The following is a 22,164-nucleotide window of genomic DNA, read 5'->3' as shown; positions in this document are numbered from 1 at the left end:
TACTGGAACATTGGTATAGTTTGGGGTCAGTGTATGGAATAGTCCAATATTACATAAAACTGATGCCCCTGTGAACATAAACTGCCTTTAAGATCAAGAAATTTCATCTTAGTAAAAATGGAAAGGCAGAGGTAATTCAGCTGCCAGAAACTGCTGGCTATCTTAAAGTTATACCTACTACCTTGTTCTAGACACCTTACAAACTAGTCCTCACAACAACCCTGGTGTGGTTGTCAGTCATCCCTTTTTAGGAAGAAAGAAACAAACTCATGTGGTTAAGTAATTCATGTAAGGTTATACAACAAGTCTTTGGCAGAACCTGGAGTCTAATCTGGGTTTATCTTATTGCAAACATTTGTTCTTTATACTATGGTGTCCCTCCATATTGCCTTCCAAATAGATGTTTTTATCTAGAATACAGATAACAGTGAAGTAGCTCTAGGGTAAGTTTTTCTACCCAAAGGCAAATGATAACCTTCTTTAATAATTTAGAATGTAAAGAACAATTTGATGAATGAAATAAATATTGGAAGAGATTTGTTATTGGTATCGGTTGAATTGTGTCCCCCAGAATTCACATGTTGAAGCCCTAATCAATTCCCAGTTCTTCAGCGTGACCTTATTTGGAGAGTCTTTACAGTGGTAATAAAGTTAAAATGAGGGCATTGCGGTGGACTCTATTCCAATATGACTGGTATCCTCATAAAAAGAGGAAATTTGGACAGAGAGACACATAGAGAGAAGGTGATGTGAAGACACAGGGAGGAGAAAACCATCTGCAAGCTGAGGAGAGAGACCTAGAACAGATCTTTCCCTCACGGACCTCAGAAGAAAGAAATCCTGCTGACACTTTGATTTTGGACTTCTAACCTCCAGAACTGTGAAATACTAAATTTCTGTTGTTTAACCCATCCAGTCTGTGACAGTTTGTTATGGCAGCCCTAGCAAACTAATGCATTATCTTAACAACATAAAGTTGCATGTTGATTTGCTTAATCTTCTTAAATTATAATAATAGATTATTTAAGGATTAGAAATTTTAACATGTCAATTCTACTGTAACACAATCTTTGTAGTGGCATGAAAGGTAATATGAAATGAAGACAAATTACAGTTTTTGCAGAGGAATAAAAGTTGAGTAAGGAATAGTGATAATTTGAATGTTGAATTTATGGCCATTAAAATCTAAGACTAGGATGCCTAATCCAGAGTGTAATTGAGTGGAAACAGAATTTAATGCCAGTTAATAATTAAAGACTTAGAAATCTTCAGCATGAAAGAAGATATTACCAAATAAAATAACCTAATTTTAACAAAGATACAGGTTAGACTATACATATATGTGTGTGTGTGTATACACATATATACATATATACACACATACATAAATATATTAGAAATAAATTAAACAAAATCAGGAATTGCCGTTTCACAAAGTTTTTAATAATATGCTATAAAAATATCTAACAGTAAACTTTTAAAAATCAGTCAGAGGGCTTCCCTGGTGGCGCAGTGGTTGGGAGTCTGCCTGCCAATGCGGGGGACGCGGGTTCGAGCCCTGGTCTGGGAGGATCCCACATGCCGCGGAGTAACTGGGCCCGTGAGCCACAACTACTGAGCCTGCGCGTCTGGAGCCTGTGCTCCGCAACAAGAGAGGCCACGATAGTGAGAGGCCCGCGCACCGCGATGAAGAGTGGCCCCCGCTTGCCGCAACTAGAGAAAGCCCTAGCACAGAAACGAAAACCCAACATAACAATCAATCAATCAATCAATAAATAAATCTTTAAAAAAAAAAAAAAAATCAGTCAGAGACTTCTCCTGCCTATAAAAGCAACAACTAGAAAAATGGCAAAATATATGAAACAACGGTTTTTAGATGTTGAACAAAAGGCAGTGCAGGAGTGAAATCTCTGAGAAAAGAAAAACAAAGCAAACAATATGAATGCCACAGATTTCCGCCTGTAGAGAATTTCTGAACCATGACACAGGGATGGAATCCCAAAGAGAACCCAACGGTGTCACTGATCGAGGAACTAGAAATACAAATTTGGGAGAATGAAGTGACTAGAATTTGTAGGGTCAAATTCTAGAGATGAGAAAGCCATGCAAAGAGGTCCATAAATCTTCATAAAGGTCTCGGGCTTCCCTGGTGGCACAGTGGTTAAGAATCCGCCTGCCAATGAAGGGGACACAGGTTCAATCCCTGGCCCAGGAAGATCCCACATGCCGCAGAGCAACTAAGCCCGTGCACCACAACTACTGAGCCTGCGCTCTAGAGCCTGCGAGCCACAACTACTGAGCCCGAGTGCTACAACTACTGAAGCCTGCACGCCTAGAGCCCGTGCTCCACAACAAGAGAAGGCACGACAATGAGAGGCCTGCACACCGCAACGAAGAGTAGCCCCGCTCGCCGCAACCAGAGAAAGCCCGTGTGCAGCAACGAAGACCCAACGCAGCCAAAAATAAAAACAAATAAATTAATTAATTTTTAAAAATCTTCATAAAGGTCTCTTAGATTCTTTGGTTTCATGCCTATCTGTGGATGCATAAGTTGGAATTTGACAGAGCCATACAAAGAACAAATGACAAGAAAAGAACAATTTCTGAAAATTGTAAGCCAGAGAATTGGCAGAGCTCACACAGAACTGGGAAACATTTGAGTTTCCACCAGATAGAGTGGGAAGATCTTGTTTAATATGTGAAGCATCCAGCAGAGAACACAGAAGGATCATTGCTTAGTAGTGGGGCTAAACTAGCCCTACAGTAAAAGCTACTGCAGTTATGCTCTTATAAACCTTCAAAATAACCTCAAAAGGAACAAGCTAATCCATAAATAACTTAACTGCTTTAAAAAATCCCAAACTTTCTTTGAAACAATGTAAAACTACAATGTCTATGATCCAAACAAAAATCAATAGATATATAAAAGTCGATTTATTTCCTATATGCCATCAATGAAAAATTGAAATTTAAAACTAAAAAAATTTTAAATACACCATTAAAAATAGCACCCCCCCATTTAAAAAAACTTATGTATAAATCTAATGAAACATGTACAGGCTCTGTATATGGAAACTACAAAACACTGATAAAAGAAATCAAAGACCTAATTAAATGGAGATATATTCCACGTTCACAGACTGAAAAACTCAGTAGTATTAATATGTCAATTCTTCTGAACTTGATCTATAGATTCAATGCAACCCTAATCAAAATTATAGCAAGCCATTTTGCAGATTCAACAAATCGATTCTAAAATGTATACGAAAAGGCAAAAGACCAAGAAAAGCCAACACGATACTGAAGAGGAACAAACTTGGGACACACACACTAAACTATTTCAAGATTAGTATAAAGCTACAGTAATCAACACAGTGTGTCACTGGTGCGAGAATAGACACAGATTAGTGGAACCAAATAAAGAGCCAAGAAATAGACCTATGCAAATCGAGTCAACCTGTTTTTGATTAAGGCAATTCAAAATAGACAGGACAGTATTTTCAACAAATGGTGCTGGAAAAGTTGGACACCCATATGCAGAAAAAACAAAAAAAGACCTAGTTACAGACTTTACACCATACATAAAAATTAACACAAAATGGATTATAGACCTACATATAAAATGCAAAATTACAAAACTTGTAGAAGATAACATATGAGAAAATCTAGATGACCTTGGATTTGGGGAAGAGTTGTTTATTCAAAACCACAAGCACAATCCATGAAAGAAAAACATGGTAAATGGGACTGTATTAAAATTAAAAGTTTTACATTATAAAAGACACTGTTGACAGAATAAAAAGACAAGTCATAGACTGGGAGGAAATGTTTGCAAGTAACATATCTCTTAAGAGTTTGTATCTGAGATACACAAAGAATTCTTAAAAATCAGTAATGAGAAAACAAACAACCCAACTAAAAAATAAAGAACTGAGCAGACATCCAATTAAAGAAGTTATACAGATGGCAAATAAGTATATGCAAAGATGCGCAACATAATTTATTTTTAGAGCACTGCAAATTAAAACAGTGAGATACCACGACACACCTATTAGAATAGTTAAAACCCAAAAAATGAACAAAACCACCTGATGAGAATGTGGCGCAACAGGAACTCTCATTCATTGCTGGTGGGAATGAAAAATGCTATGGCCACTTTGGATGATGGTTTGGCAGTTTATTACAAAGATAAATATAGTCTTATCATATGATCCAGAAAATCCACTCCTAGGTATTTATCCAACTGACCTGAAAACTTCAGGTTTATGTAAAAACTTGCACATCAATTGCAAACTATTATATATAGAATAGATAAACAACAAGGTCCTATTTTATGGCACAGGGAACTATCAATATATTCAATAATTCAATATCCTATAATAAACCATAATGGAAAATAATACAAAAAAGAATATATATATATATATATATATATATATATATATATATATATATATATATGTGGCTGAATCACTTTGCTGTATACCAGAAACTAACACAGCATTTTAAATCAACTATACTTCAATTTTTAAAAATGTGAAAGAAAAGACACCAAACAAAAAAAAAAAACTTGCATATCAATGTTTATAGCAGCTTTATTCATAATCACCAACCCTGGAAGCAACCAAGATATCCTTCAATAAGACAATGGATAAACAAACTATGATGCGTCCACAAAATGGAATATTATGCAGCAATAAAAATAAATCATCTAACAAGCCACAGAAAGACATGGGTAGATCCTAAATGCATATTACTAAGTGAAAGAAGCCAGTCTGAAAAGCCTACACACTGAATGATTCTAGTTATTTGACATTCTGGGAAAAGCAAAACTATAGAGATGGTAAACAGATCAGTGGCTACCAGAAGTTTGAGGATGGGGGAGGGTTGAATAGACAAAAGACAAGAGAATTTTGAAACTATTTTATATGATATTATAATGGTGGATGATATACAACTGTGCATTTGTCAAAACCCATAAAACTTTATATTACCAACTGTATATCTGTTCCCCATATATACACATACATATTTCTTTGTTCTGTTGGCTAAGAGGGCCTACAAGCAGCAATATCCCAGAAGCAAGGAGCATACTCAGTGCCCAGATCTTGGTTTCTGATACAATTCTACAATAAAACAAACCAGAGCTCTTTGGAAAAATGGCTGATTTTAGCATGAGGGCAGGAAATACAAAAGATGAGCCTGGAGTACTTTGCAGTACCAGAAAGTAAGAAAGTGCTCAAATTGAACAAGCAAACAAAGAAATAAACCACACACACAATGATGCGAGCAGCTCAAAGAGCCACTGGAGCCACTGAAACAGCTCTCAGTGGCCAAAGCTGGATCAAACTGAGCAAGAAAATAAATAAAATACTAGAGGCGGGGGTAGCGGATGGATGGGAGTGTGGGCAAAATGGATGAAGGGGGTCCAAAGGTACAAATTCCAGTTATAAAATAAACAAGTCATGGGGATGTAAGGTACAGCATGGTGACTATAGTTAATAATACCATATTGCATATTTGGAAGTTACTAAGAGAGCAGATCTTAAAAGCTCTCAACACAAGATAAATAAATTTTGTAACTAGGTATGGTGACAAATGTTAGCTAGACTTATTGTGGTGATCATTTTGCAATATATACAAATATTGAATCATTATATTGTATACTTGAAACTAATATAATGTTCAATGTCAATTATACCTCAATAAAAAAATAAATACTGAGATTATAACCCAAAGTATAAAATACATATCTATGAATCCATACCAAAATCAAAGTTATTGAATAAATAAATAATTGGAGGAGACAAATCCTGCATGCAGATGGATTCCAAATAATTTATGTAGATACCCCATCCTTAAGGAGGAGGAAAATAACTCCCCACTCCTAAAGTGTAGGCTGTACATAATGAATTCTTTCCAAAGAGTACAGTGTTGAAAGAGAGGGGAAAAGGGTAACTTTACAGGGGAGAAGACTAATAGACAACTTACCTCAGCCAGGTGATCAAGGTGAATATCAACAGTGGTAAATCATGTTCAAAGTATGTACCCTTGATATGATGTGATAAGAAAGGCAATTTACCTCTATGATCTTCTTCCCAAAAGCCCACAACCCCAGTCTAATCGTGAGAAAAACACCATAAAAATTCCAGTTGAGGAACATTCTACAAAATACTTGATGAGTTCCTTAAAACTGTCAAGGTCATCTCAAAAACAACTGAAATCTGAGAAACCAACACAGCCATGATGACTAAAACATAATGTGGTATTGTGGATAGGATCCTGGAAGAGGAAAGGTATGTTAGTTAAAAAAAAATTTTTTTTTTGAATGAAGTATAGACCCTGGTTAATAATAATGTATCAACACTGGTTAATTAATTTTGACAAGTATACCATACTAATAAAAAATGTTAACAATAGAAGAGTGGGTGCGGAGTATATGGGAACTCTGCCCTATCTTTGCAACTTTTCTGTAAAGCTAAAACCATTCCAAATACAGTTAACATTTTAAAAATACATGCAGTACGGTCCAAAATGTGTAAAAATAAAATCCACAAATAAAGCTCCATTATATTAGGGAAAAAGGCATGAAAAGAAGCAGAGAAGTATTATTAATAACCAACAGGAAAATTAGTCAATAGAAATCAGACCCAAATATAAAACAAATATAAGGGGACTAGAAGATACGGACTCTAGCTATAATTTCAATGTGGTCAAGAATTTAAAGAAAAACATAAACTAAATAAGAACAAAAGGAAAATATGCAAAAGAGTATGAATGAAACTTTCACAGAAGAAAAATACAATATCTGAAAAAAAAATTTCACTGGATGAGGTTAATAGCAGATAGCAGACTGTAGATTAGACCCTGCAGAAAGCCTCAGTCTCCTCATTTGTGTAAGAGGCAATTGAATTTCTTCCTCCTCACAGCGTAGTTGGGGAGAACAAAGGGTAATTTAGTTGAAAGCACCAAAGAAGTAATTAGCACACGATAGATACTTAAGGAAAACTTTCATCTTTCTGTTTGTGCTTCACTCATTCAACCAATATTTACTGAGCAGCTACTATGTGCCAATTACAATTGCAGGATATAAAAGAGTGAATAAAGCAGACATAGTCCCTACCCTCATAGAGCTCACAGTCTGGTGGGAAGGTATACATTAAACAAATAAATATTGTAGTTGGTATCTTTTGTTTAAAATGTAGCAGACATTGTTAATTGCCTACCTAAAATCAATTCTACTTATTCTTGGTAAACAGAATCATAATTTTCCTCAGGGCAGCAATGTGCTAGGCTAAATAATGTACTTTTCCAGTCTCCTCTGCAGTACAGGTAGCCCAGCACAACCGTTCTGTCCAAGTCTAAACATGAAAAGAAGTATTGGCATACCTCAGAGACACTGCCAATTCAGTTCCAGACTATCAAAATAAAGTAACTATCAGAATAAAGCAAATCACATGAATTTTTTGATTTTCCAGTGCATATAAAGTTATGTTTACACCATGTTGTAGTCTATTAAGTGTGCAATTAGTATTACATCTTAAAAAATAATTTAAATACCTTAACTAAAAAATACTTTATTGCTAAAAAATTCTGACCATCATCTGTGCCTTCAGCGAGTCATAATCTTTGTGCTGGTGGAGGGTCTTGCCTCGATGCGGACGGCTGCTGACTGATCAGGGCGGTGGTTGCTGAAGGCTGGGGTGACTGTGGCAATTTCTTAAAATAAGACCACAGTGAAATTTCTCACATCAATTGACTCTTCCTTTCATGAACAATTTTTCTGTAGCATGCAGTGCTGTTTGATAGCATTTTACCCATAACAGAACTTCTTTCAAAAGTCCTCTCAAGCCCTGCTGCTGCTTTATCAATCAAGTTTATCAAGTTTATGTAATATTCTAAATCTTTTGTTGTCATTTCAACAATCTTCACCAGGAGTAGATTCTATCTCAGGAAACCACTTTCTTTGTTTATCCATAAGAAACAACTCCTCATCGTGAAAGTTTTAACATGAGATTGCAGCAATTCAGTCACATCTTCAGGTTCCACTTTTAATTCTAGTTCTCTTGTTATTTCCACCACATTTGCATTTACTTCCTCCATTGAAGTCTTGAACCCTTCAAAGTTATCCACGGGGTTTGGAATCAGCTTCTTCCAAACTGCTGTTAATGTTGATATTTTTACCTCTTCCCATGAATCACAAATGTTCTTAATGGCATCTAGAATGGTGAATCTTTCCCAGAAGGTTTGCAATTGACTTTGATCCATCAGAGGAATCACTATCTATAGTAGCTATAGCCTTATGAATTGTATTTCTTAAATAATAAGACTTGAAAGTCAAAATTACCCCTTGATCCATGGGCTACAGAATGGATGTTGTGTTAGCAGGCATGAAAACATTAATCTCATTGTACATCGCCATCAGAGCTCTTGGGTAACCAAGGTGCATTGTCAACAAGCGGTAATATTTTGAAAGAAATCTTTTTTTCTGAGCAGTATGTCTCAAGAGTGGGCTTAATACATTCCATAAACCATGTTGTAAACAAATGTGCTGTCATCCAGGCTTTGTTGTTCCATGTATAGAGCACAGGCAGAGTCATTTTAGCATAATTCTTAAGGTCCCTAGGATTTTCAGAATGGTAAATGAGCATTGGCTTCAATTTCAAGTCACCTGCTGCATTAACCCCTAGCAAAAGAGTCAGTCTGTCTTTTGAAGATTTGAAGCCAGGCATTGACTTCTCCTCTCTAGCTATGAAAGTCCTAGATGGCATCTTCCAACAGAAGGCTACATTGAAAATCTGTTGTTTAGTGTAGCCACCTTCATTAATTATCTTCCTAGGTCTCTGGATAACTTGCTGCATCTTCTACATCAGCACTTGTTGCTTCACCTTGCACTTTTACGTGATGGAGACGGCGTCTTTCTTTAAATCTCATGAACCAACTTCTGCTAACTTCAAACATTTCTTCTGCAGCTTCCTCACCTCTCTCAGTCTTCACTTCTCAGTCTTCACTGAGTTAGGGCCTTTCTCTGGATTAGGCTTTGGCTTAAGGGAATATTGTGGCTGGTTTGATCTATCCAAACCACAAAAACTTTCTTTGTTTCAACAATAAGGCTCTTTCACTATCTTATAATGCATGTGATCGCTGGAGTAGCATTTTTCATTTCCTTCAAGAACTTTTCCTTTGCATTCACAACCTGACTAACTGATGCAAGAGGTCTAGCTTTTGGCCTGTCTTGGCTTTCAACATGGCCTCCTCATTAAGTTTAATCATTTCTAGCTTTTGATTTAAAATGAGAAATGTGACTCTTCCTTTCATTGGAACACTTCCAGGACATTGTAGGGTTAGTAACTGGCTTAATTTCAATACTGTCGTGTCCCAAGGAATAGGGAGGCCTGAGAGGGTTAAGGTAGGGGAGGATGGCCAGGTCAGTGGAACAGTCAGAACATATTTATCCATTAAGCATTAAGTTTGCTGTCTTATATGGGCACTGTTAGTGGCACCCTAAAACAATTACAATAGTAATATCAAAGATCATTGACCACAGGTCACCATAAAAAATATAATGATAATGAAAAAGTTTGAAATATTGCAAGAATTACCAAAATGTGACACAGAGATGTGAAGTGAGCAAACGCTGTTGAAAATGGCACCTAAAGACTTACTCAACACAAGGTTGCCACAAACCTTCAATTTAAGAAAAAAAAAATTGTAATATCTGCAAAGCTCAGTAAAGTGAAGTACAATAAAACAAGGTATACCTGTATGTATGTTGAGGGGTGGGGAGAATTCTGGCAAAGTTAATGTTTTCTAGAAAAATGGGGATACCCATGGCTGACATTTCCATCCTTCCCACTCCTCCCATGTTCCACTGAATGCACATGTGATGATTAGAGCAGCAGCTGCTGCCTTGAGGGAAAAGCCGAGAAAATGCAATGACACCTCACCTGACATCCATGAGCTATTGCCCATTACCACTGCCACCTACCTATGAACTTTTTACAGCAGGAAAACAAACCCTTATTTTTTTAAGCAACTGCTTGTTGTGTTTTCTGTTAACCTGTGGCCCATTGCATTCCAAACTGCCTCTGAAACAGTACCTGCTTTCTGGGGCGGAGGGAGGGATAGGGAGGGGGAGGGGGAGGTGTTCCTCCTCCCTACTCCAGGAAGTGTTTGTTGTTGGAAATGCTCATCACTGTACCCCCACTTCCTTGACAAGAGTGATTGGTTCCAGCAAGGTGAATTCCAGTCTTTCCCCCAGATTTTTCTAACTAGAGCTGGCAGGGAAGATTATATTTTTCTTCTCTGGTTCTAAGTATGTAAGCCCAGAGCTCTCTGTGGGGAACCTAGCTTGACAGAGTCAGTAAGCTTCAGAAAATGAAGTTCCTGAGTAAAGCAAAGGCACAGGGAAGAGAGAGAAAACTAGAGGGCAGAGGAGGAAAGAGGTTGGACCCCATGCTTCTTTAATTTGGTTATATGAGTTAATAATATTTCTTTTATAGGCCTGTTCATACTCATTTTCTATTACTTGCAATTAGAGTCCAAGCCAACATAACGAATGCAATTTTAAACTATAATAAGAGATATAAGGAAAGAAACAGGTGCTGTGAGAAAGAATAAGAAGGTAGTTAGGGAAGACTTATAAGAGGAGACTTAACGAATAGAGAGATGCCAACCTGGAAAAGTGTTGAAGGAAAGGTTTCCCACCTGCCTCCTTCCACCTCACCTGATCCCTAACATGAAATAAGTGTGCTGTAAACACAGTAGAGAATGGCTTTCCTGGAAAGGGCCCTAGTGTGGGTATAGGGGCCAGATATCTGAACAGAACAGATCTTGAGACATCTATGGACCCATTGACAGACCTGGAGATGAGAGTAAAAGGCAACACCATTCAGGAATAAAACAGACTGAAATATCTCTTCCTATAGTCAAGTTTTTTGTTTGTTCTGTTTGTTTTACTTTGCTAATGATAAGGACCTGGAGCCTGCTAGATCCTCAGCCATTAACCCTAAGTGAAGAAACTTTCCCCTCCACAAAATCTGCCAGATTACATGGTATCCCATGAGTGTCCTCCCATTTAGAGAAGATTTTGGATAAACATAAGCAGCTTCAACAGGGAACCAGCACAGCTGCCTATACAAATCAACATAACCTTTTTTCATAAAAATGAACGGTCACCTAGGGATTACCAGATACTTGAGGAAAACCCTTAGCATTAAAAAAAATTGACTACAGAGAGGGAAAAAAAATTTAATGCAAGACAAAAACAACTTTTAATCAATTCTATTTAATGTTCTCAGAAAGATTCAAGTATAAATTATCCATATAAGAAGAACAATCAGCTCTGGAAAAAAAGAAATCAGAGAATAACAGAAAAAAAGGTGGGAGATTAAAAATACAATTGCCAAAAATTTCAAAAATATAGTGTAGGAAGTAAATGATGGAATGGTTAGTATTAAAAACCAAACGGTGATCTGGAAACACAGCCAGGGAAATCTATTCAAACAAAAGATGGAAAATACAGGAGAAAAGTTAAGAGATATTCACATAAAAGCAGAAGGTACAATATATGGCTAACAGACATTTCAGAGAAAAGAAGAGAGAAAACAGAGAGGAGGAAATAAAGGAATAATAGAAAATTTCCATGAGTTGAAAAAAACAATTCCTAGAATCAAAACAGCCAACCAATTGTCAAGTCACAAGAACAACAACAACAAACTCAGATACATCCTGGTAAAAAAGTGTAAGGAAAAGTGTTAAAGCTTCAAAAGAGAAAAAAGAAGTGCCTACAAAGAAATGGGCTTAGTTTGACATCAGAAATATCAGCTACAACAGGTGCTAGAAGGTACTGTGGCAGTTCCTTCAAAGGGAAAATTATTTTGAGACTAGAATACTCTACCAGATGACTAATCAAGTGTGAAAGCAAAAGAAAGACCTTTTCAGGCATTTAAAGACTCAGATATTTTATCACTCACTTACTGTTTCTTCAAAATTATTTGAGGGGAGATGTTCAAGATGGCAGAGGAGTAAGATGTGGAGATCACCTTCCTCCCCACAAATACATCAGAAAAACATCTACATGTGGAACAACTCCTACAGAACACCTACTGAACGCTGGAAGAAGACCTCAGACTTCCCAAAAGGCAAGAAACTCCCCACATACCTGGGAAGGACAAAAGAAAAAAGAAAAAACAGAGACAAAAGAACAGGGATGGGACCTGCACCTCTGGGAGGGAGCCGTGAAGGAGGAAAACTTTCCACACACTAGGAAGCCGCTTCACTGGTGGAGATGGGGGGTGGCAGGGGGGAAGCCCCACATTCTGTACCCTTCCCTCCCCCTGGCCTGAGTGAGCCAGAGCCCCCTAATCAGCTACTACTTTAACCCTGTCCTGTCTGAGCAAAGAACAGATGCCCTCAGGCGACCTACATGCAGAGGCAGGGCCAAATCCAAAGCTGAACCCCAGGAGCTGTGCAAACAAAGAAGAGAAAGGGAAATCTCCCCCAGCAGCCTCAGGAGCAGCGGATTAAATCTCCACAGTCAACTTGATGTACCCTGCATCTCTGGAATACCTGAATAGACAACGAATCATCCCAAAATTGAGGCAGTGGACTTTGGGAGCAACTGTAGAGTTGAGCTTGCTTTCTGCATCTAATTTGTTTCTGGTTTTATGTTTATCATAGTTTAGTATGTAGAATTTACCACCATTGGTAGATTTGTTTGTTGATTTGGTTGCTCTCTTCCTTTTTTATATATATATATATTTTTTTCCTTTTTTGCTTTTTTGTGAGTGTGTATGTGTATACTTCTTTGTGTGATTTTGTCTGTATAGTTTGCTTTTACCATTTGTCCTAGGGTTCTGTCTGTCGTTTTTTTGTTGTTGCTTTTTTTTTTTTTAGTATACTTTTTAGCGCTTGTTATCACTGGTAGATTTGTTTTTTGGTTTCGTTATTCTTTTTTTTCTTTTTTATTCTTTTTTTACTACTTCTTAATTTTTTTTATTTTTAATAATTTTTAAATTTAATAATTTTCTTTCTCTTAATAACTTTATTTTATTTATTTATTCTTTTTTCTTTCTTCTTTTCTCCCTATTCTTCTGAGCCATGTGGCCAACAGGGTCTTGGTGCTCTGGCTGGATGTCCCAGGCCTGTGCCTCGGAGGTGGAAGAGCCGAGTTCAGGACATTGGTCCACCAGAGACCTCCAGGCTCCATGTAATATGAAACGGTGAAAGCTCTCCCAGATATCTCCATCTCAACGCTAAGACCCAGTTCCACTCAACGACCAGCAAGATACAGTGCTGGACACCCTATGCCAAACAACTAGCAAGACAGGAACGCAACCCCACACACTAGCAGAGAGGTTGCCTAAAATCATAATAAGGTCACAGGCACCCCAAAACACACCACCGGAGATGGTTCTGTCCACCAGAAAGACAAGATCCAGCCTCATCCACCAGAACACAGGTGCCAGGTCCCTCCACCAGGAAGCCTACACAACCCAACCTTAGCCACTGGGGGCAGACACCAAAAACAACAGGAACTACGAACGTGCAGCCTGCAAAAAGGAGACCCCAAACACAGTAAGTGAAGCAAAATGAGAAGACAGAGAAACACACAGCAGGTGAAGAAGCAAAGTAAAAACCCATCAGACCAAACAAATGAAGAGGAAATAGGCAGTTTACCTGAAAAAGAATTCAGAGTAATGATAGTAAAGATGATACAACATCTTGGAAATAGAATAGAGAAAATACAAGAAACGTTTAAAAAGGACCTAGAAGAACTAAAGAGCAAACAAACAATGATGAACAACACAATAAATGAAGTTAAAAATTCTCTAGAAGGAATCAATAGCAGAATAACTGAGGCAGAAGAATGGATAAGTGATCTGGAACATAAAATAGTGGAAATAACTACCACAGAGCAGAATAAAGAACAAAGAATGAAAAGAATTGAGGACACTCTCAGAGACCTCTGGGACAACATTAAGCACACCAACATTTGAATTATAGGGGTCCCAGAAGAAGAAGATAAAAAGAAAGGGACTGAGAAAATATTTGAAGAGATTAGAGTTGAAAACTTCCCTAATACGGGAGAGGATAATCAAGACCAGGAAGCACAGAGAATCTCATAGAGGATAAATCCAAGAAGAAATATGCCACGACACATATTAATCAAACTATCAAAAATTAAATACAAAGAAAAAATATTAAAAGCAGCAAGAGAAAAACAACAAAAAACATACAAGGGAATACCCATGAGGTTAACAGCTGATCTTTCAGCAAAAACTCTGCAAGCCAGAAGGGAGTGGCAGGACATATTTAAAGTGAAGAAAGGGAAAAACCTACAACTAAGATTACTCTACCCAGCAAGGATCTTATTCAGTTTTGACGGAGAAATTAAAAGTTTTACAGACAAGCAAAAGCTAAGAGAATTCAGCACCACCAAACCAGCTTTACAACAAATGCTAAAGGAACTTCTCTAGGCAGGAAACACAATAGAAGGGAAAGACCTACAATAACAAACCAAAAACAATTAAGAAAATGGTAATAGGAACATACATATTGATAATTACCTTAAATGTAAATGGATTAAATGCTCCAACCAAAAGACATAGACTGGCTGAATGGATACAGAAACAAGACCCATATATATGTTATCTACAAGAGACTCACTTCAGACCTAGGGGCACATACAGACTGAAAGTAAGGGGATGGAAAAAACTTTCCCATGCAAATGGAAATCAAAAGAAAGCCGGAGTAGCAATTTTCATATCAGACAAAACAGACTTTAAAACAAAGACTATTACAAGAGGCAAAGAAGGACACTACATAAGGATCAAGGGATCAATCCAAGAAGATATAACAATTGTAAATATTTATGCACCCAACATAGGAGCACCTCAATACATAAGGCAAATGCTAACAGCCATAAAAGGGGAAATTGACAGTAACACAATCATTGTAGGGGACTTTAACACCCCACTTTCACCAATGGACAGATCATCCAAAATGAAAATAAATAAGGAAAAACAAGCTTTAAATGATGCATTAAACAAGATGGACTTAATTGATATTTACAGGACATTCCATCCAAAATCAACAGAACACACTTTCTTCTCAAGTGCTCATGGAACATTCTCCAGGATAGATCATATCTTGGGTCACAAATCAAGCCTTGGTGAATTTAAGAAAATTGAAATCGTATCAAGTATCTTTTCTGACCACAACGCTATGAGACTAGATATCAATTACAGGAAAAAATCTGAAAAAATACAATCACATGGAGGCTAAACAATACACTACTAAATGCCCAAGAGATCACTTAAGAAATCAAAGAGGAAATCAAAAAATACCTAGAAACAAATGACAACAAAAACACGATGACCCTAAACCTATGGGATGCAGCAAAAGCAGTTCTAAGCGGAAAGTTTATAGCAACACAATCTTACCTCAAGAAACAAGAAACACCTAAAATAAACAACCTAACTTTACACCTAAAGCAATTAGAGAAAGAAGAACAAAAAAAACCAAAGTTAGCAGAAGGAAAGAAATCATAAAGATCAGAGCAGAAATAAATGAAAAAGAAATGAAGGAAACAATAACAAAGATCAATAAAATTAAAAGCTGGTTCTTTGAGAAGATAAACAAAATTGATAAACCATTAGCCAGACTCATCAAGAAAAAAGGGAGAAGACTCAAATCAATAAAATCAGAAATGAAAAAGGAGAGGTAACAACTGACATAGCAGAAATACAAAGGATCATGAGAGATTACTACAAGCAACTCTATGCCAATAAAATGGACAACCTGATAGAAATGGACACATTCTTAGAAAATCACAACCTTCCAAGACTGAACCAGGAAGAAATAGAAAATATAAACAGACCAATCACAAGCACTGAAATTGAGACTGTGATTAAAAATCTTCCAACAAACAAAAGCCCAGGACCAGATGGCTTCACAGGCGAATTCTATCAAAAATTTAGAGAAGAGCTAACACCTATCCTTCTCAAACTCTCCCGAATATAGCAGAGGGAGGAACACTCCCAAACTCATTCTACAAGGTCACCATCACCCTGATACCAAAACCAGAAAGAGTTGTCACAAAAAAAGAAAACTACAGGCCAATATTACTGATGAACACAGATGCAAAAATCCTCATCAAAATATTAGCAAACAGACTCCAACAGCACATTAAAAGGATCACACACCATGATCAAGTGGGGTTTATCCCAGGAATGCAAGGATTCTCCAATATACGCAAATCAATCAATGTGATAAACCATATTAACAAATTGAAGGAGAAAGACCATATGATCATCTCAATACATTCAGAAAAAGCTTTTCACAGAATTCAACACCCATTTACGATAAAAACTCTCCAGAAAGTGGGCATAGAGGGACTCTACCTCAACACAATAAAGGCCATATATGACAAACCCACAGCAAACATCATTCTCAATGGTGAAAAACTGAAAGCATTTCCTCTAAGATGAGGAATGAGACACGGATGTCCACTCTCACCACTATTATTCAACATAGTTTTGGAAGTCCTAGCCACGGCAATCAGAGAAGAAAAAGAAACAAAAGGAATACAAATTGGAAAAGAAGAAGTAAAACTGTCATTGTTTTCAGATGACATGATACTATACATAGAGAATCCTAAAAATGCCACCAGAAAACTACTAGAGCTAATTAATGAATTTGGTAAAGTTGCAGGATACAAAATTAATGCACAGAAATCTCTTCCATTCCTATACACTAATGATGAAACATCTGAAAGAGAAATTATGGAAACACTCCCATTTACCACTGCAACAAAAAGAATAAAATACCTAGGAATAAACCTACCTAGGGAGACAAAAGACCTGTATGGAGAAAACTATAAGACACTGATGAAAGAAATTAAAGATGATACAAACAGATGGAGAGATATACCATGTTCTTGGATTGGAAGAATCAATATTGTGAAAATGACTATACTACCCAAAGCAATCTACAGATCCAATGCAATCCCTATCAAATTACCAATGGCATTTTTTACGGAACTAGAACAAATCATCGTACAATTTGTATGGAGACACAAAAGACCTCGAATAGCCAAAGCAGTCTTGAGGGAAAAAAACGGAGCTGGAGGAATCAGACTCCCTGACTTCAGACTATACTACAAAGCTACAGTAATCAAGACAATATGGTACTGGCACAAAAACAGAAACAGAGATCAATGGAACAAGATAGAAAGCCCAGAGATAAACCCACGCACCTATGGTCAACTAATCTATGACAAAGGAGGCAACGATATACAATGGAGAAAAGACAGTCTCTTCAATAAGTGGTGCTGGGAAAACTGGACAGCTATATGTAAAAGAATGAAATTAGAATACTCCCTAACACCATACACAAAAATAAACTCTAAATGGATTTGAGACCTAAATGTAAGACCGGACACTATAAAACTCTTAGAGGAAAACATAGGAAGAACACTGTTTGACATAAATCACAGCAAGATCTTTTTTGATTCACCTCCTAGAGTAATGGAAATAAAAACAAAAATAAACAAATGGGACCTAATGAAACTTCAAAGCTTTTGCACGGCAAAGGACACCATAAACAAGATGAAAAGATAACCCTCAGAATGGGAGAAAATATTTGCAAACGAATCAACGGACAAAGGATCAATCTCCAAAATATGTAAACAGCTCATGCAGCTCAATATTAAAGAAACAAACAACCCAATCCAAAAATGGGCAGAAGACCTAAATAGACATTTCTACAAAGAAGACATACAGATGGCCAAGAAACACATGAAAAGCTGCTCAACATCACTAATTATTAGAGAAATGCAAATCAAAACTACAATGAGGTATCACCTCACACCAGTTAGAATGGGCATCATCAGAAAATCTACAAACAACAAATGCTGGAGAGGGTGTGGAGAAAAGGGAACCCTCTTGCACTGCTGGTGGGAATGTAAATTGATACAGCCACTATGGAGAACAGTATGGAGGTTCCTTAAAAAACTAAAAATAGAATTACCATATGATCCAGCAATCCCACTACTGGGCATATACCCAGAGAAAACCATAATTCAAAAAGACATGCACCCCAATGTTCATTGCAGCACTATTTACAATAGCCAGGTCATGGAAGCAACCTAAATGCCCATCGACAGATGAATGGATAAAGAAGATGTGGTACGTATATACAATGGAATATTACTCAGCCATAAAAAGGAATGAAATTGAGTCATTTGTTGAGACTTGGATGGATCTAGAGACTGTCATACAGAGTGAAGTAAGTCAGAAAGAGAAAAACTAATATCGTATATTAACGCATGTATGTGGAACCTAGAAAAATGGTACAGATGAACTGGTTTGCAGGGCAGAAGTTGAGACACAGATGTAGAGAACAAACATATGGACGCCAAGGGGGTAAAACCGCGGTGGGGTGGGGATGGTGGTGTGCTGAATTGGGTGATTGGGATTGACCTGTATACACTGATGTGTATAAAATTGATGACTAATAAGAACTTGCAGTATAAAAAAACAAACAAAAAAAAAACCAACTAATACTAAACTTTCTTTGGGTTATTTGTATGGAAATATATTAATATAAATGTTTCAGACATTACATGAAATTTCTAAAAATCTTATATGTTCTGGTATAATGTTATAAGTCATAATTCTAGTTATTACTTTAAAATGTATATCTCAAAAATAACTAAATTTCCTTTTCAATTGCATTATTATGAACTTTCATTAAATCTTTAACTGTGGTCATTTTTAAGTCTTTTGTCATTTGCAGACAGTTCTGGGTGTACTCTGATGCTTTTGCAAATGTATTCCTATAAAAGGGTTTCATCTTCAAGGAATTCATGGAAAAGACTCTGACAAGTACAGGTTTCTGGTAACTGACTATACTGCTGAACTGAATGAATAAGCATTTTCAGAACTCTAATGGAAAACTGATGAATTCATAAAAGTGCTAACAAAAGATCAAGATTAAAAAAAATTAATTACATGGGACTGAGTGAACTGATGAGGATGATTATAATTTTTGTGACTTTCTGTTTGAATAAAAAAAAAAATCCCACAAAGACTCAGAGGCAAAAAATATACAAATCAATTTTCACTGCAAAGTAAAGGAGCTGTTACAGTGGAGGATTACTGGACTGAATGTCAATATTATAACATAGTATGAGTGTGTTTCGTGTTTGGTAATTGCAATCATTGTTGCTTTTGTTGTGGTCATCCATGTACAATGCTTGGTGTCAGTTTATTTATCTCTTGTAAAAATAAAATACAGGGTGTCTGTGTGAAAAAAAAATCCCCTTAACAAAAAAAGTATAAAAAAACCAAAACAAAAAATTATTTGAGGATACAATCCAATGAAATGATTAAGACATTCAAGAAAGTGGAAGATTTGGAATCCTTCACAATGCAACAAACATCGGAGTTCAATTAAAAACAACAACAATAAAAGTCCCAGATAGCTGTGCTCAGAGAGCTATATATTAGTGAAAATTGGAACAAAAATCCCAATTCTTCAAGGAAAAGAATGTTTTCAAAAAGTGAGGAATTTGCATTCATCAAATACTGCATTTAAGCTAGGAAATTTTGAGGATCAATGTGCTGTTTCTGTTTTTAAAAAGTAACTAGAAAGTTTGAAACAAGGTGTAGAACACTGCCACCCAAATATGAAGTAAAATGAACGCTGGTATCACTTTAAATATAAAATCTGAGCATGATTTACAGTGTAAGAGAAGAGAGCTTTTCCTCCTGGTACACAGGTTTCATGTCACAGAATTATATTTCCAAACTTTTAATGAGTGTAACTGAACTACTTAGTTCCACACTAATTATTTCCTAATCATAATAGTAAAAATAACAATAACAAACACTTATTTAACACTTAATATATGTCTTATTCTAAGCTCTTTAGATTTATTAGCCAGTTTAGTCCTTTCAACAACAGCACAGTAAAGTGACTTGCCCAAGGTCACACACTGGTTGGTGAAGCCATTCTGGCTCTAGAATCCTTGCTCTTAAAGATAGGCTATGCTGCTCCTCGTGATACTCTTTGCTAACTTACAGTTCCTAGAATCAACCTATCCACCTAAAACAAGAAGGCACAGCAACAATTATAAAACAGAATATAAATTACATATTAATAGAACTTAATGTAGAAATGATGATTCACCAAAGTAAGGAGAAGGGGCGGAATGCGTAGGTGAGTTATTTTTCTTATCCTTTTATATAGGAGTAACTTTCTATGTAACAGAAGCATAATACAGAAATTTCTATATAATAGAAAGTCAAAAATAAACTACATATATGCAGTATGAAATAATAATATAAAAACCAGCAGGGAGGAGAGAGATAATGAACTTGAGCTAAATTCCTCATATTTCACAGCAAGTATGATGGTTAATTTAATGGGTATACAGCAGCTGTCAATAGATATTGTCTAATTTTAATTTAAATGTAATACATAACTTGTATGGTAACTCTCAGAAGATCTAAAAACAGAAAAATTCAAGTTGATATATTAAGAAATAGCAATATAAGCAAATTATTCAGAACTTTGGGAAGAATATCAGAAAAACTAAAAATAGAAAAGGAGGGAGACTGGGGAAAGGGAAGAATCTTTCTTTTTTACCATCCTAATTTTTATTAAAATTATCAGATATTACTTTATTATGAAAAATAATTATATAATACTATTAATAATAGTAATATCCTGTAAAGAAGGGCATAATTGATGAGAGTACCTTTCAGTTCTGGCATGGTAATACAAAAGGACAATAAATGCCACCAGACCATGAAACTCAGTGGGGTACAAAAGAGGAACAAGGATAATATATATATATATAAACATATTACAGAACACTCAAGCTCTTTGCAGATTCTTTGATTCCACATCATTATGGGCTAAGTGGCCCATTTTTGTCATATAAACTTCCACAGAGACATTTCATCCGCTTTAGACAACTCCTGAGCCACACATACTCCAATCCCCAACTTGGCACATTTCATTTAAAGAAAGGACTGTCTAAATTCACACATCGCGGGCAGGATTCTACACTGGCATAAAGTTTTCAGGGAATTATTTGGTAGTCCTTACTGAAATGTAAAATATGGCCACGCTTTGACCTAACAGTTTCACTTCTCAGAAATCTACCATACAGGAACATTCCCAAATGCTCAAAGATAACTTTATACACGGATTTCCAATTAAGCTATTACTGTTTATAACAGAGGAAGACGTAAAACAACCTAAATGCACATTGGTAGATGCAGAATATTTCGTTGCCATTTAAAAAATGAAATATACATTTATACGAGTGACACTAAAAGGTATCCGCAACCTTTACAGAGCAAGAATAAGCAGGATAGAGAATAATATATTAACCAATTTGTGTGTGAAATAGATACATATGTCATGTATTGGTCAGTGTGCAGTGGACTTAGAGTGTATGGAGGACACAAGTTTTTACTTTGTACATTTTTTGCTTTTGTTTTTGATTTTTTACAGCCAGCATGTATTGTTTTTATAGTTTAAGAAATCAGAGCATATCTCAACTGTCATATATTCGGGGCTTTAAAAAAAATCAAAAAGAGAAACGCTCAACGTTTTTCCATTAGTTCACTCTCAAATCGAAAAGAAGAAAAAAAAAAAAATACACTAAACAGCACGTTGCAGTTTAGGATTAGCGAAAAGGCTAGCTTCACTGGTTGGGTCAGTTTTTAGTGAATCGGGGGAAGAAAATGAGGGCACAAAAACAGTCGACAGAGTTGAGGAGCGAACCCAGGAGCGGCGGGGGACCTGGCAGCCCGGGGACCCGCGCAGGGAGGACGCGGAGGGCGAGGGGGACCGAGGCCCGAACCGGGTCCCGTGTTTGTGGGAAAGAGGTCGGAGGAGCAAAGACCGAAGGGGCGGGAGGCCGGGAACCCAGCCTCCATCTAGCGAACCTGTCGGGAGCGGGAGGCGCGGCTGGGGCGACAGCTGGGCGGACAGAGAAGGGTCAGCCCAGGGCGCCCGGGGAGTTCAGACAGCTTGCGAAGCCCGAGAGCCGGGCAAAGCGCCCGGGAAGTCGCAGCGGGGACTGTGGGGCCCGCCCCAAGCCGAGGCCGAGGCCAAGACCAAGGCCGAGGCCGGGGTGCAGGC

General features: G+C 36.9%; 1 protein-coding gene across 3 annotated transcripts in view; it reads right to left on the bottom strand.

The window, feature by feature from the left end:
- The window catches only part of EPM2A (EPM2A glucan phosphatase, laforin), a 130,089-nt gene that overhangs the window by 87,851 nt on the left and 20,074 nt on the right, over positions 1 to 22,164 (bottom strand). The gene's annotated exons all lie outside the window — the stretch shown is intronic.

Source organism: Balaenoptera physalus (genome assembly GCF_965194825.1).
Source record: "Balaenoptera physalus genome assembly, chromosome: 9".
NCBI lineage: Eukaryota > Metazoa > Chordata > Mammalia > Artiodactyla > Balaenopteridae > Balaenoptera > Balaenoptera physalus.
Note: the sequence above shows the minus strand (reverse complement) of the source record. Positions and strands in the feature narration are given on the sequence as shown.